At 29.4% G+C, this 14098-nt stretch overlaps 1 protein-coding gene across 1 annotated transcript in view; it reads left to right on the top strand.

Moving 5' to 3' along the window:
• LOC125841724 (3-ketoacyl-CoA synthase 11-like) overlaps positions 1-14098 on the top strand; it is a 303969-nt gene that overhangs the window by 15471 nt on the left and 274400 nt on the right. The gene's annotated exons all lie outside the window — the stretch shown is intronic.

Genomic DNA, 14098 nt, shown 5'->3' with positions numbered 1-14098 from the left:
CCGGCAACATCTAAAATATTCACTTCAAAGGTCGATTTTTGTTGTGTTTCATTTACATCCTCAATTGCTATCATCACTTGTTGTTCGACTGAAAGTTCAAATTCACTATCATCGGGTTCATGGATGAGAGAGCATCGTTGAACTGATGCATACATCTCAAGCAACTGCATATCGATGCAGTTAGAAAATAATTCAAAACTACGAAGAAATGAAGATAAAGAATCATCATTCGAAATACAAGTTAAAGGAAAAAATGGCATGTCCATTAGACGCCAAAGAACTTGGATATCAACCAAAGATAATCACTACGTCTTCCAGATCTTTTATCTTCATTTTTTTCCTAAAAACACTTTGCAAACGATCATATGTAAGAGATAATGGAAATAATTGAGTAACCATAGGTGGAATACTATATCTCACATATCCGGATTCATGCAAAATCTCTCCACCCCAATGTAAAATCACTCTAACTTTATTATCCGTCATCTTAAAAGTTCTAACCTTACTATATCTCACACTATGTATTTTTATGACTATGATTCCACCGATGTCTAACATAAATTAAAAACTAACAAGGCTACTTGCCCCATAAGCCTTTTAAGTTCTTACACATTTACACATTTTCACTTTCAAGTGAAACTTCAATGTTGAATCAAATCAACACTGTAGTTTTACGTGATTTATTTTTACAGTGTTGAATTAAATCAATATTGTACAAGTTTCACGCGGTATATGTTACAACAAAAATAAAAATAAAATACTTCAATTAGTAGTCAAAAACTATTAGATAAAGTGATAAAAAATAGTTAAAAAATACTATATTAAAATAACAAACAAACAAAGTTTAAAAAAATTAATTAAAAACTATATATATAAAAATCAAAAACTAAACATTATGAAAAATAAATAAAAATAAAAAATAAAAAACTCACAAGGCTACTTCCCCCTTGAGCCTTGTAAGTTCTTACACATTTCCACATTTTCACTTTCATGTGAAACTTCAGTGTTGAATCAAATCAACACTGTAGTTTTGCATGATTTATTTTTACAGTGTTGAATTAAATCAACATTGTACAAGTTTCACGTGGTATATGTTTCAACGAAAATAAAAAATAAAATACTTCAATTAGTAGTCAAAAACTATTAGATAAAGTGATAAAAAATAGTTTTAAAATACTATATTAAAATAACAAACAAACAAAATTTTAAAAAAATTAATTAAAAACTATACATATAAAAATAAAAAACTAAACGTTTTGAAAAAATAAAAAATAAAAAACTCACAAGGCTACTTTCCCCTTGAGCCTTGTAAGTTCTTACACATTTACACATTTTCACTTTCAAGTGAAACTTCAATGTTGAATCAAATCAACAATGTAGTTTTACGTGATTTATTTTTACAGTGTTGAATTAAATCAATACTGTATAAGTTTCACGCGGTATATGTTACAACAAAAATAAAAATAAAATACTTCAATTAGTAGTCAAAAACTATTAGATAAAGTGATAAAAAAATAGTTTAAAAAATACTATATTAAAAAAACAAACAAACAAAATTTTGAAAAACTTAATTAAAAACTATACATATAAAAATAAAAAACTAAATGTTTTGAAAAATAAAAAAAACTCACAAGGCTACTTTCCCCTTGAGCCTTGTAAGTTCTTACACATTTACACATTTTCACTTCCATGTGAAACTTCAGTGTTGAATCAAATCAACACTATACAAATTTCACGCGGTATATGTTTCAACGAAAATAAAAAATAAAATACTTCAATTAGTCGTCAAAAACTATTAGATAAAATGATAAGAAAAATAGCTAAAAAATACTATATTAAAATAACAAACAAACAAAATTTTTTAAAAAAATTAAAATCTATACAAATAAAAATCAAAACTAAACGTTTTGAAAAAAAATATAAATGGTTTGACGACCATGCACTATAAAAACCATGCATTATAAAAAAACATTATAAAAACCATGCATTTGACAACTCCACTTCCTACTCCTATTTAAAGAAAGCTATCAAAGTTGTGCGAGTTATAAAATTTTGCAAACTTTTGAAGAATCAAGACAATACAAGGTAATTTAATGATAACTTTTTTTTTTTATCATTTATATGTTTTATTAATTATTTCATCTTAAGTTATAGTACTGATAATGATGTAATTTTTTTTCATTTTGATATATAGATGAATCAACAAAACTTTTCATATCAAGGACCAATTGAGTATGATGTTTTAATGTTACAAGATAAACATCGGTCTCAAAATATTTGGAATGGTGAAATATCTGCGACGAAAACACGTTTAATAGTGTGGAGACATGATTATGATTTATGGCAACACTTAAAAAATAATCCGCTTCATACGCGTATACTAAATTATTTTGATTACACAGGTTTTAGAGGTGTTCTAGAAGTAGGAAACTTTCCATGCAATGCAAATATTATTACTGTTTGGTTGAAAGGTGGCGTCCAGAGACTCATACCTTTCATATGAGAACTAGTGAAACAACAATAATTATGCAGGATATGAAAGTTATCTTCGGAATGGTTGTTGATGGTACATCTGTTCTACTACCAAATGCTAAATCCATGGATTTGTTTGCTAGACAAACTTTAATTTTTAATTTAACCGTTTGGTTTCCTACGGAAGATTGCTTTCAATGTTTTAGAATTTTTTCATCGTCATTAGTTAATTATATAGAAACTTCAAATGTAATAAACGATAATTCCACTGAACTAGAGGTACAACAAAAATTTAGATTATACTTATTTTGGTTGCTTGGAGGACCATTATTTCCTGATAAGTCAGGAAATAAATTTAATTCGGATTTTTTTATTGAAATGGGTGACTTACAAGCACTGGCAACACAAGCTTGACAAAAATTTAGATTATACTTATTTTGGTTGCTTGGAGGAACATTATTTCCTGATAAGTCAGGAAATAAATTTAATTCGGATTTTTTCATTGAAATGGGTGACTTACAAGCACTGGCAACACAAGCTTGGGGAGCTGCCACACTTTCATACTTGTACCATTCATTATGTCGCGCCTCTATATGCGACATTTCCGTTGTAAATGGTTTTATATCATTATTGCAGGTTGGTCACCTTTATATTTGTAATTATTATAATCGACTATTTTTAATACTAGTAATAAAAATTATTTATTATTTTATAGGTATGGGTGTGGGAGCGTATTATACCATTTCAACCTATGCTATCGCCTTTCAACAATGATCAACCAGAGGGACAAAAACCACTTGCATATAAGTGGTCTTGACGAAGGTTAATGAGAATGATGCTAAAAAAAAATATGATCTTTTGTAGAGATGTTTTAGACAATCTACAACCTTACCAAGTATAACTAAAAAATTAGTTTATTACAAGATTTAAAACGGTAAAAAAATGTATGATATATATGTTACCTTTTCTTTCTATAGTTTTTTGGGAGCCTTATTCTCAAGAAGTTCTTAATGCACTGCCTGAATGGTGTCGACGAGGGCATAATGTGTGGATGGTGAAAGTGCCACTTATTTTCGGAATATATCGTGAGTGGCACATGATTGATCGTGTAGTAAGACAATTTGGTTTTGTGCAACATATACCAGAAAATGTGCATTATTCTGATGAGCATTATAAAATTGATAAGCGCCACAAAATAGATAGGCATACTCGTCAGACGTTTGTTCATACTGAAAATACATGAAATGAATGTTATCAACATGTTGTAAAAATAAATCATCAAGCAAACCCAATTGGTTAATTCAATTGGTATCTACGACATTCACGCAAGTTCATTGCAAATGCAGAACATGTTGTCCAACATAGATATCAACCAATCGCAGGAACATATAAGGCATTTGTATGTATTTTTTTTTAAAATACATAAATATCATTGACTTCTTCGTTTGACCTTTATATATATATATATATTAATGAATTTTAGGCAATGGGACATGAAAGATTGTATAGAATGAATCAATCAATAGAAAATGATAATACTTAGTCATTTCAAGTGAGAGACAATGTAAGACAAATGGCATCTTATTCTAGAGATGCTATGAATGTTGCTCATGAGGTCAATGTAATACAGTTCAAGGCTGTTATTTCCAGTCTGAAATTGACATTTTACTATTTGAGGCCATTATTTCCAGCTTGAGATTGTTACTATATGGTTCAAGGATGTTACTCCTGAGGGATACTATCACCTTTGGGTTCGAGTCTCGATTGACTCTTATTGGACTTGGGATTGGATGTTTTATCTTTATAGTCTTAGCTATTCTTTGTACTCGTCGGGCTTATAGGGTCCATTCAAGTTTCTATTTCAACTTGCGCACGAATATACCTTTTGGCTTATGGGTAACTATTAGATTTAGTTTAGTTGTACTTAGATCTACTTTCAGTATGCTCGTGTGCCTTCTTTTCATATTTCCTTGACCTTTGTTTGTGTCTAAATTCTATCTTATCAGATTGTTTTTACCTTTCTTGCTCGGTTGGCCTATGATGCCAACTGAGTACCTTTGCTTTGGTACTTATGCTACACTTTATATCTCTTCGTGATGAAGGTCCTAGTACCAACTACTAACGGTAATTCCTTGTGCTGACTTTTGCAACTTATGGATATCAGAGACGAGGGTGAGCACTTGGCATCGTGGATCAGACTGTCTCTTTCGGTATATATGTTAGATTGTCTTTTGCCTATGAGACGGCTTGTTCTCGTCCACTTTTAGGACTTGTATTTATTCTTGTTAAACAAATTTGTACTCGTGACTTCTAGATTCTAGGAAGGTTTCCTTTGTATAGAGTTTTTAGTTTGCTTTTGTTTCTATCTTTTCTTATTGCTAGTGTTATGTTTTGTATAGTTCTACCCTTGTACTCATTACTTGTCGTTCTATGTCGTGACATTTGTTGGGTAGAATGATCATGGGGGTGGCTTGGGGGTTAGGATTTTGATATATTCAAGGTTTAGTTGGGCCATTGTTCGTTGATTATTGTATTTCAATACTTTTTTGACTTAAATAAGCAAAGAACTTTCAGCAACATTACACTCCACCAAATGAAAATCAATCACCAACAATATTAAATTCAAGAGGTGTTCATATAGAAGAACATAATATGGGATATTTAGGAAATCAATATGAGGCCAACACAAATTTATCATTGGCTACTTCCGACACCCCGTATTACCCTATTTTTTTTCTATGCTGGAGTATCTACGAGTGTGCCCAACTACACACAAGAAGAAGGTAGTGGCTTCAAACTCCTAATGTTGTAAATTTGGGTTTTGAAGAATTCAACGAAGGAAATCATGGTTTTGTACGACAACGTCAATTTCAAAACTCACCATTTCATGCTGGGAGATTGAGTTTTTTGACGGTAAACAATATACTCTTTAAATAATTTATAGAATATTTATTTTATATTAAAATATATGTTAATGATTTACATCTTATTCCAGGATGATATGTCACAAAATCAAAATGATGATGAAGTTGGACCTTCACAACAATATGTATGTTGTTATAATCGACAAATTTTTAATTTTGACATTTAGAAAATATTAATAGAATTCAGTAATAAATATAATTTGGCAGGACATCAACAACCCTCGAAGAACAACAAGGCCACACGTACCCGCCACCGGTGGAACCGGTAGACATAAACAACAACAATAACCGCATCAAGACAGACGATAACCTCTAGAAGTGTTGTCTTTTATATTTTCTATCATGTCCCTTATATGTTCTATCAATTTTTTACAAATTATATTTATAAAATTGAAGTTTTCGAGCTCCAACATATATATATGCATGGTTCATGTTTACTATAAATTATTTAAAGAGTATATTATTATTTTTTTACCTTGATATGAAGTATAATTTTTCTCATGTTTTCAACATATTCATCAATAGGGCATTTCCACCAAAATAAAGTATAACTAAAGAAGGCTGAATTTTATCATTCTGCAAGTGAATAAACCAAATTATAATTTCACATAAAAAAAGTTGAAGAAAAAAATATATCAACTAAGTAGTAAATAAGGTCTAAACTATTGGGTTTAGTTTGTTTGAAAAGCCACAAAATAATGGCTAGCAATAAGGTCTAAACTATCTTTATGCATCATATCAACAACTATGTATTATTATTATTATTAGACTTTTAACAAACAAGAAAATAAAACGAGAATGTTTTTTTTTTTAAATAACAGCCTGCAAGGCACATTGGTGGCTGAGCTTTGTAAGGCTCATTGGCGGCTGAGCCTTACAAGGCTCATCGGAATTTGAGCCTTGTAAGGCTCATTGGAATTTGAGCCTCGTTTTAGAAAACCTGATTTACACGGCATTAAAAATTGTTGCCCTTTTGGTTTTGAACTCGCAAACTTTAGGGGTCGCGTTTGTCTTTGCACTGTACATACTCTTGTTAATAGACATGAATGCTCCTGATTTTACCAAAACAAATTATTTGCCAGGAAAGGAAGAAAATGAGGAAGATGGGTGGATTGAAAGAAGTGACTCTTCCTTTCAAGGGGAAGAAGCGAACATTTTTTTTCTATGGAAAAGAAGCGTTGGTTGATATATTCAATGCAATTTATTAATAGTAAAGAGGAGTAGTTGTTAATTTGTGGGTTAAGAAAGCGAACAGTTTAGAGAAACGGCTAAAACGGCTTTTATTAATTCAATTAGCTAGTAATAAGATTAATATTGTGTTATACCCTTCTGTCCTTAATTACTAGTCCATTTTTTCTTTTATAGTTGTCCCTAATTACTTGTTCATTTTGACAAATCAAGAAATAACAATTTTTTATTACCTATTATACTCTCAATTAAATGATTAATTACTTTGAAAAATGTAGAACTTTTCATTCACTTCATAGTTAATAGGGGTAAAATGGTAAACTTAATATGTCATTAATTATTTTCTTAATAGGTGTGTCAATTTAAAAGTAGACAAGTAATTAGGGATAGAGGAAGTATTATTTAAGAAATGAATGATAATTAAAACTTCAACAAAAAAGAGAAAAAACAAAAATGTAAATCCTGATCAAAGAGAGATGCCACATCAACGGACCTATGTTTCTGCTTTATATATATACTAGCGAACTTATCCGCGCTTTGCGCGGAGAAATAGACTATATCACCCGTCTTTTTTCTGAAATAATTTTTATTTCATTTAAAAATTAATTTTGACTATGAAAAATTCAAATTACACCTCCATGTTTAGAATTTCAAATAAAATGTTATTTTGTCTTATTTGTGAAAAAAATATAACAAAACACAACTCTGATTTTAAAAATTTCTAGTAAAATGAAAAAAAAAAATTCTAATTATATATGGCCAAATGCCCACCAAATTCATGATTTATTTTTCCTTCTTTCTAATACTCAAATATTAAAATCATCAAAAAATATAATCAATTTTATTTTCAATATTTCTTTCAAACGTATAATTTAAATAGAAGAAATTATAATATACATAAAAGTCTTTTTCAAAACTTAAGTTTTTAAATTCTAAACCAAAAGTTTCATAAAACATTATCTATATTTTGTTTTAAGTAAATATGAAAAAATGTGTATAAAAATAGCTTGTTAGCAGACCTTTGACTATATATTTCTTCACTAAGTTATCTATTTATTTAATTAGTCTTTGCTACTCAAGAAATAATTAAATGAAAACATGATATCAAGAAATTTCTTTAAAAACACATCTCATTGTGTATTCACAATTAATATATGTTAGAATATAAACATACAAAAAAAGTTCCATCCGTTTTTCTACTAAATAAAATAATGTTGATATTCATTTGGTGAGTAGGTATAAATATAATGGTATTCAATTTTTTTTAATCAAGTTATGAAGTTTTTTAAAGTTTTCAATATTCTTAAATGCATAAAGTAATACTAAAAAGAAATTAATATGTTCAATCTATTTGAGAATTTATAGAAAAGGCTAATGGGCAAGATATATTTAACGCTTAATTTGTTCCTTCCAACAACAATAGAAACATTAAATATCTTAATGAGTATGGAGCAATGAAAAAACATTTAGGTCTTACAAAATATAACTATTCTAACAATTCCTATAATCATACTTAAATACCATGAAGGCATGAACTAAGGAAATTCATAAGCATGAAATTCTATATCTTCTTCTTTTTTCTCTCAATTGAATTTTATATCGAACTATGATTCTTTTAGATATTTAATTAGTTGAAATGTGAGTGTCATATATTTGTGGTGATTTTTTTCTTTTTCTTGTTTATATATTTTTTTATTTCTAATAATTAATTTTCTTAAGCACTATTAGTCTTTCAGTGAAATGTACTATATTGAATTAAGGAAATTATTTGCAGGCAAACGATAAAATTTATAGGTAGATATTTCAAGTATTTTTCTTTTGGATATTTTGTGTGATTATATCATCTAATTTTTAAGAATTTAATTGAGAATTTTCATTCATTAAAATATATATAAAAATTAATTACTTCTATAGTTATATATTATAAAAAGTAAAAATTAGGCAAATGACACAATATAAGAAAGAAATTACTTCCTTTCCCTACTCTTTCATTAATTACCAAAAATTCCTTTTTTTAGTGTTTTTCGGATACATAATATAGCAGTGTGGATACTTAATATAGCAGCGCAGATACTTTAATTAATAATGGGCAGATACTTAAATTATTAAGTTGTTAGCAGCACGGATACTTAATTAACGGGCGGATGCATAATATAGCAGCGCGGATACTTTAATTAATAACGGGCGGATACTTAAATTATTAAGTTGTTAGCAACACGGATACTTAATTAACGGGTGGATGCATAATATAGCAACGCGGATACTTTAATTAATAACGGGCTGATACTTAAACTAATAAAGTATCCGGTTAAGTTGAATTAGGGGAAAATAAGGGATTTTTGTATTTTAGTAAAAGAGTAGGGAAATATTGAGAATAGGTAAAGAAATGTTGTGTATTTAAATAATTTTTCCTTATAATAAAGCTAAAAATGCATAACAACTTAATTTCTCTGTGTCACTACATGATATTTTGATTTATACTATACTAAAGCAAAAAATGTATAACAACTGAACTTCTTTTTGTGTCATTGTATGATATTTTTTATTTATTCAAAGAATTTATTCCTTAGAACAAATATGATATACATCAAACCTCAATGTCTGATTATTATACAAAGAGATCAATAAATATTGGAATAAAATTAATCTAAAAATAAATATTATGAATAAAATATATAAAGAAGATAAAATATATCAAAAGATGTGAAGGTAGGCATACAAGTATCTTAAGATAGGCATACAAGTATCAATACATTTATTTTTGTGAAGATAAATACAATTAGATATAACATTTTAACTTTTCAAGAATGAAAAGATGTAGTAAAACAAAACTAAAAAGAGTAATAATATAAGTGAGAAAATAGACAAGAAATGTAGAGAGACGAGAGAATTTTCTTGTTCTTCCAAGTATATTCAAGTGTTTTCTAAATCTTCAAGTGCATAACACTTCCTCAAGGCCTCTATTTATATTGTTATAAGAGGCATACAAAAAGATAGCAATAAACATGATATTAATTATTGAGAATGTGGGGAAGATTAAAGGGTGTGGAAGATAAATGAGAAGATGGTGGAGGTGTGAGTATTATTACACATAATGGTGAAATTATACCTTGAAGTTATTGACATCCACATTAATCAACAAAACATTAATTATAAACAAATAATAATTATATTAACAATGAGGAGAAAAATTAAAAATGTCCAAAAAAATGAGAAAAAAATAAATAGGAGTGGAGGCCATAGAGAGGTGTCACATCACCTCATCTATGTTTCTCCTTTAATATATATGATATAGAGAGAGAGATGGGTTTGGGTGTTGTGATGGGTGGGTTTTTTAATTTGATAAAAAAAATTAGGTGGACCAAAGAAAATTGACTATTCGTTTAGTTAAATTTCATGTCATATTTCTATTAACTAAAATATATTTTTGAACCAAAAAAAAATATTAAATACATTTTTAAACTAATAGGTGAAGGAAGATATTTTTAAATCATTTCTAATAAATTGAGGCATTTTTTATCCTTTTCCCTAACGATAAAGAACAATCTTAACTTGGTAGTAGAATTTTGCAGTTGCAAAAGAAAAAGAGAAAAGCAAAAGAAGGTTGAAAAGGACGCGTTATTGTTTTTTCCTTTATTCAGTAAAAGCACGTTTATTTCTTCTTTTCGAAAACCTCCAACGGGTTGTGAGTAGTGAGTACTCTTCGTCTTTACTAACCCTACAAATTCTCTTCTGGAGTTCCGGCAAGTTTGAGGTTACTCCGAATCGCTCCGACGCCTTTGATGTTCACATCTTCCGGTAGTCCTGTCGCAGATGACTTTCGCCCTCTTTCTCTAAATCTAATTAATTTGAATTCAATGTGGTAGGACGAGAGTCATCTGTCACAGGATAATGGAAGATCTAGTTATCAAAGGCTTATTGGGCGTTTTTTTTTTCATGTCGAGTTCTTAACAAAATCTCTAACTTTTGCACAGTAGTATTGCAAAACCGAAGTAGCACAGGTAGATATTTCATCACCATTACTCTATTAGATATTGAATTGAGTATTATTTTCTTCCTCTTTTGAGCGTATGCTAAAGAGTTTGATGTTACGTTAACAGAAGTTACTACTTCTGTGTGTGGTGTTGAAATTTGTCTGTAAAAACTAAGCTTTTTATTTAATCAATATTAAGAAGATGTGGTATGTGGAGATGTGTTGGACACCAATTTAAGGGAGAAAATGGAAACATATAGCAGTGTTTAACTTTGTGCAGGCCTAGATGTGTGGAAGTTTCAGCAGTTATGTGGTTTGTCAATGGTCTTTGTTTTTTTTTAAAGATCTACTATTCTTTGCATTTGAGGTATGTGCTAACAATTTTGGGCCTTGTTATGTATGTTTGAATCCCTGAGTGTGTGCGTGTTTGTGTATATATACCTACACATATACATATATACACAGAAAAATTTGAGTACTTACTCTGCAGTTGAAGGTGGGTGGATTAAAGATAGTAATATACCTGGACGGATTCGTGTTATAATTGCCTCATACATGATTGCTGTGAGTACTTTTGTGCGAATGTTGAAAATTGATTGAAAATTATTTAATTAGATAGGTCAGTTAGCTTAGTCCATCATATTGACTTTGGAACTCCATAAATCCCAATCCTATATCATATCTTAAACCCTAAACCCAACAATAATTCTACTATGATGACAAGTTGACAACTAAGTATAATTTTTACTTTATACTAGAATGTTAGGTTATTTAGAAGTTACATTTTGAAAATTACCAACTGTTATGAAATTTGTCTTCTTATCATCAGAGGATAGTCTTTACAAGGTGAAACAAGATAGATACAGAATACTGATTTCTTTGGGCAGGGGAATGTAAAGTTAGCATCGAAAAAGAGTAAAAAAATAAGATCCATCCCTCATATTAAGCAAATAACCATATAAGTCATTTTATACTCCTTATGATCTATTATAATGAAGCTCCGAAATTGTTTGTTAGATTATTACAAAGGAATTTGTGGCTCGAGATCCAACCCTTAACACCAAAATAGATTTAGATAAATAGCATTGAAAGACTTAGAGGGTTGGATATTTAATTAATATAGTAGCAAAGGGTATGCAATTGGGATTAGAAGCCTTAAGTAATCTTCAAAGTACATAAAGTAAAGTTGTGAAGCAGAATCATCAGTTGCTTATTTTCATATACTTTCAACATATAAACAAATTTTAACAGAAAACAAGAACTAATGATTGCTAATCCAGTAATTCCTCAACCAAAATGCAATGTAGGCCCTCGCAACCTTCCCATATCCAATGGCCTTCTTGTAAACTGGTTTGCGCATCATGCCACATTCTGCTTCAGACTGTTGCTTTACTCCATACTTGTTTGCCTGCTGTTCTCTCTCTATAGGAGCAGAATCCTTGATTCCTCTATCTCTCCTTGTCGATTTCCCTTCACCCTTGCTTCTACTGGACTTCTTTTTTTCAGTCTGAATCACCTTCGACTTCTTCTGTTTCCTGAATTTACTCTCAAAAGCATTGGCATCACTTTCACCCAATTCATTACCTAAATAGTCTTGTTCCCTCGATTTTCTTTTCTTTACAGAAACTTCCCTCCCGTTATGTGCTTTTAAATCAATTGAAGTACCTTTAGCATCACGATTTTGAAAGTTACTTTGGATGAGAGATTGGTAGAGGGCATGTAGAGCACTTGTGGTATCGTCCTCACTAATGTCACAACACTTCATGCCAGGAAGCCAGTCTAACATAGTGCAGACCCAACTGTGAGACAGTTGATCGGGTTTTGTACCATACGGGAGAAGCCTCCGCTTCCGACATGTAGAACATCGAATCCAATCTTCTTGTATAATGAATGGAGCAAGTGGTGACTCATCCCCAGAAGTTGTCAGTTCCGGGCAGTGTGCCTTGTCAGAAGCAGTGTGTAAATCACTACGCAGCAGTATTACCAGAACGAAGTTTAATCCTAATCCTAATGGGTTTGTGAGAAGAAATAGGGGTAGGGGAAGGGAGTGTTTGAGATATGTGTGGTTGAATTACAAGTTGATCAATCGGCAAAAACGAACCATAAACACCAAATTTTGTCCCCAAATTCTCAGCAGAAACAGCTCCTTCAAAATCTTTCATATAATCGCCCAAAACAGTTTGAATCTTAGCATCAATGCCTATATGAGAATCATCATATATTTCTCCTTCTTCAATTTCATGTTCTTCCGCCATCGTATTTTCCTAGTCTTATGCTCACAGTTTCTAAATTTCTTTGCAAAGTTCACAAAAAAATCTAATCTATATAGAAAAAACCTCCTGTTTAATTTGGTAACTTATTACCGACTAACTAAATAACTAATAAAATAGACACGTTAATTTTGTAATTAAAAATTTAATTTGGTAACTTATTACCGACTAACTAAATAACTAATTCATTGGGCATCATATTAAAACAAAATAGACACGTTAATTTTGTAATTAAAAATTAATTTTGAGAGATAAATGTTGCAGTTCCCTTTCTTTAACACTTGAAGAAACACTGATCGAACGTAGAAGTAAAAAGTACAGGACATGAAAATTTTCAATATAAATAAAAAAAAAAGAATAATTAAAATCCAATATAAATTAAAAGTTTTTAAACAAATGTAAATCTAATTAAAAAATTGAAAAAAAAAAAATGCAAACTGAAATTCAAAATTCTACATTCTAACTTCTAAATTAACTAGATAATTTTTTTTGTATTGATATTGGATTTTGATGTATTATTCAAATATGTGAATGAGATGAGACTTCTTCTAAAATATCTATCTTCATGACTTGGTAAAATAAATAAATTCTATTTATTGAAATATTTTGGTTCCCTAGCATATTTGTTACTTAACAAAATATTGATTTATCCAATTTTTTATATTAATTAGAGAATGGATTTTAAATATAAAATTCAAAATCAATTACAATTTTGTTAACTTATAGCAATATTTTCTTTATTAAACTAACTATTTTATCCATCACAATTTTTCAACTCATGGTACAAAAAAATAAATTAAAGAGTGCAACTTCATTTTGTATTAAAACGTTGAATTCCTTTTTCTTCTTCTTTCTTATTCTTAAACTGTATAATTGAAAGAATTTTTTTTAGAAGTTCTTTTAGTTAAATCTACACTATTTTATTATTTCAATTTATATGAAGGTGTTCGACTAAACACATACATTTAGAATAAAAAAATAAAACTATTTAGCTAAAATCATCTTACAAATGACAATGTTAGTAAGGATTTTTTTAAAATAACATAAGACATAAATTTAATTATGTTGCTATAACTCCCACATCATACACATCCTCATGAGTAATTATTTAAAGGAATATGAACTTGAGTTTGATCATATTATTCTACTACTTCCTCCATCTTTTGTGTTGGTTTGATCATATTATTGAAATTATATTTAAATTTTTAAAGGAATATGAACTTGGGTTTAAATAAGCATTTGTGACAAAAAATTTAATTATTTTAAAGAAG

Source organism: Solanum stenotomum, chromosome 10 (genome assembly GCF_019186545.1).
Source record: "Solanum stenotomum isolate F172 chromosome 10, ASM1918654v1, whole genome shotgun sequence".
NCBI classification, from domain to species: Eukaryota; Viridiplantae; Streptophyta; class Magnoliopsida; order Solanales; family Solanaceae; genus Solanum; species Solanum stenotomum.
The sequence above is the reverse complement of the archived record's forward strand: the minus strand, read 5'-3'. Positions and strand labels throughout refer to the sequence as shown.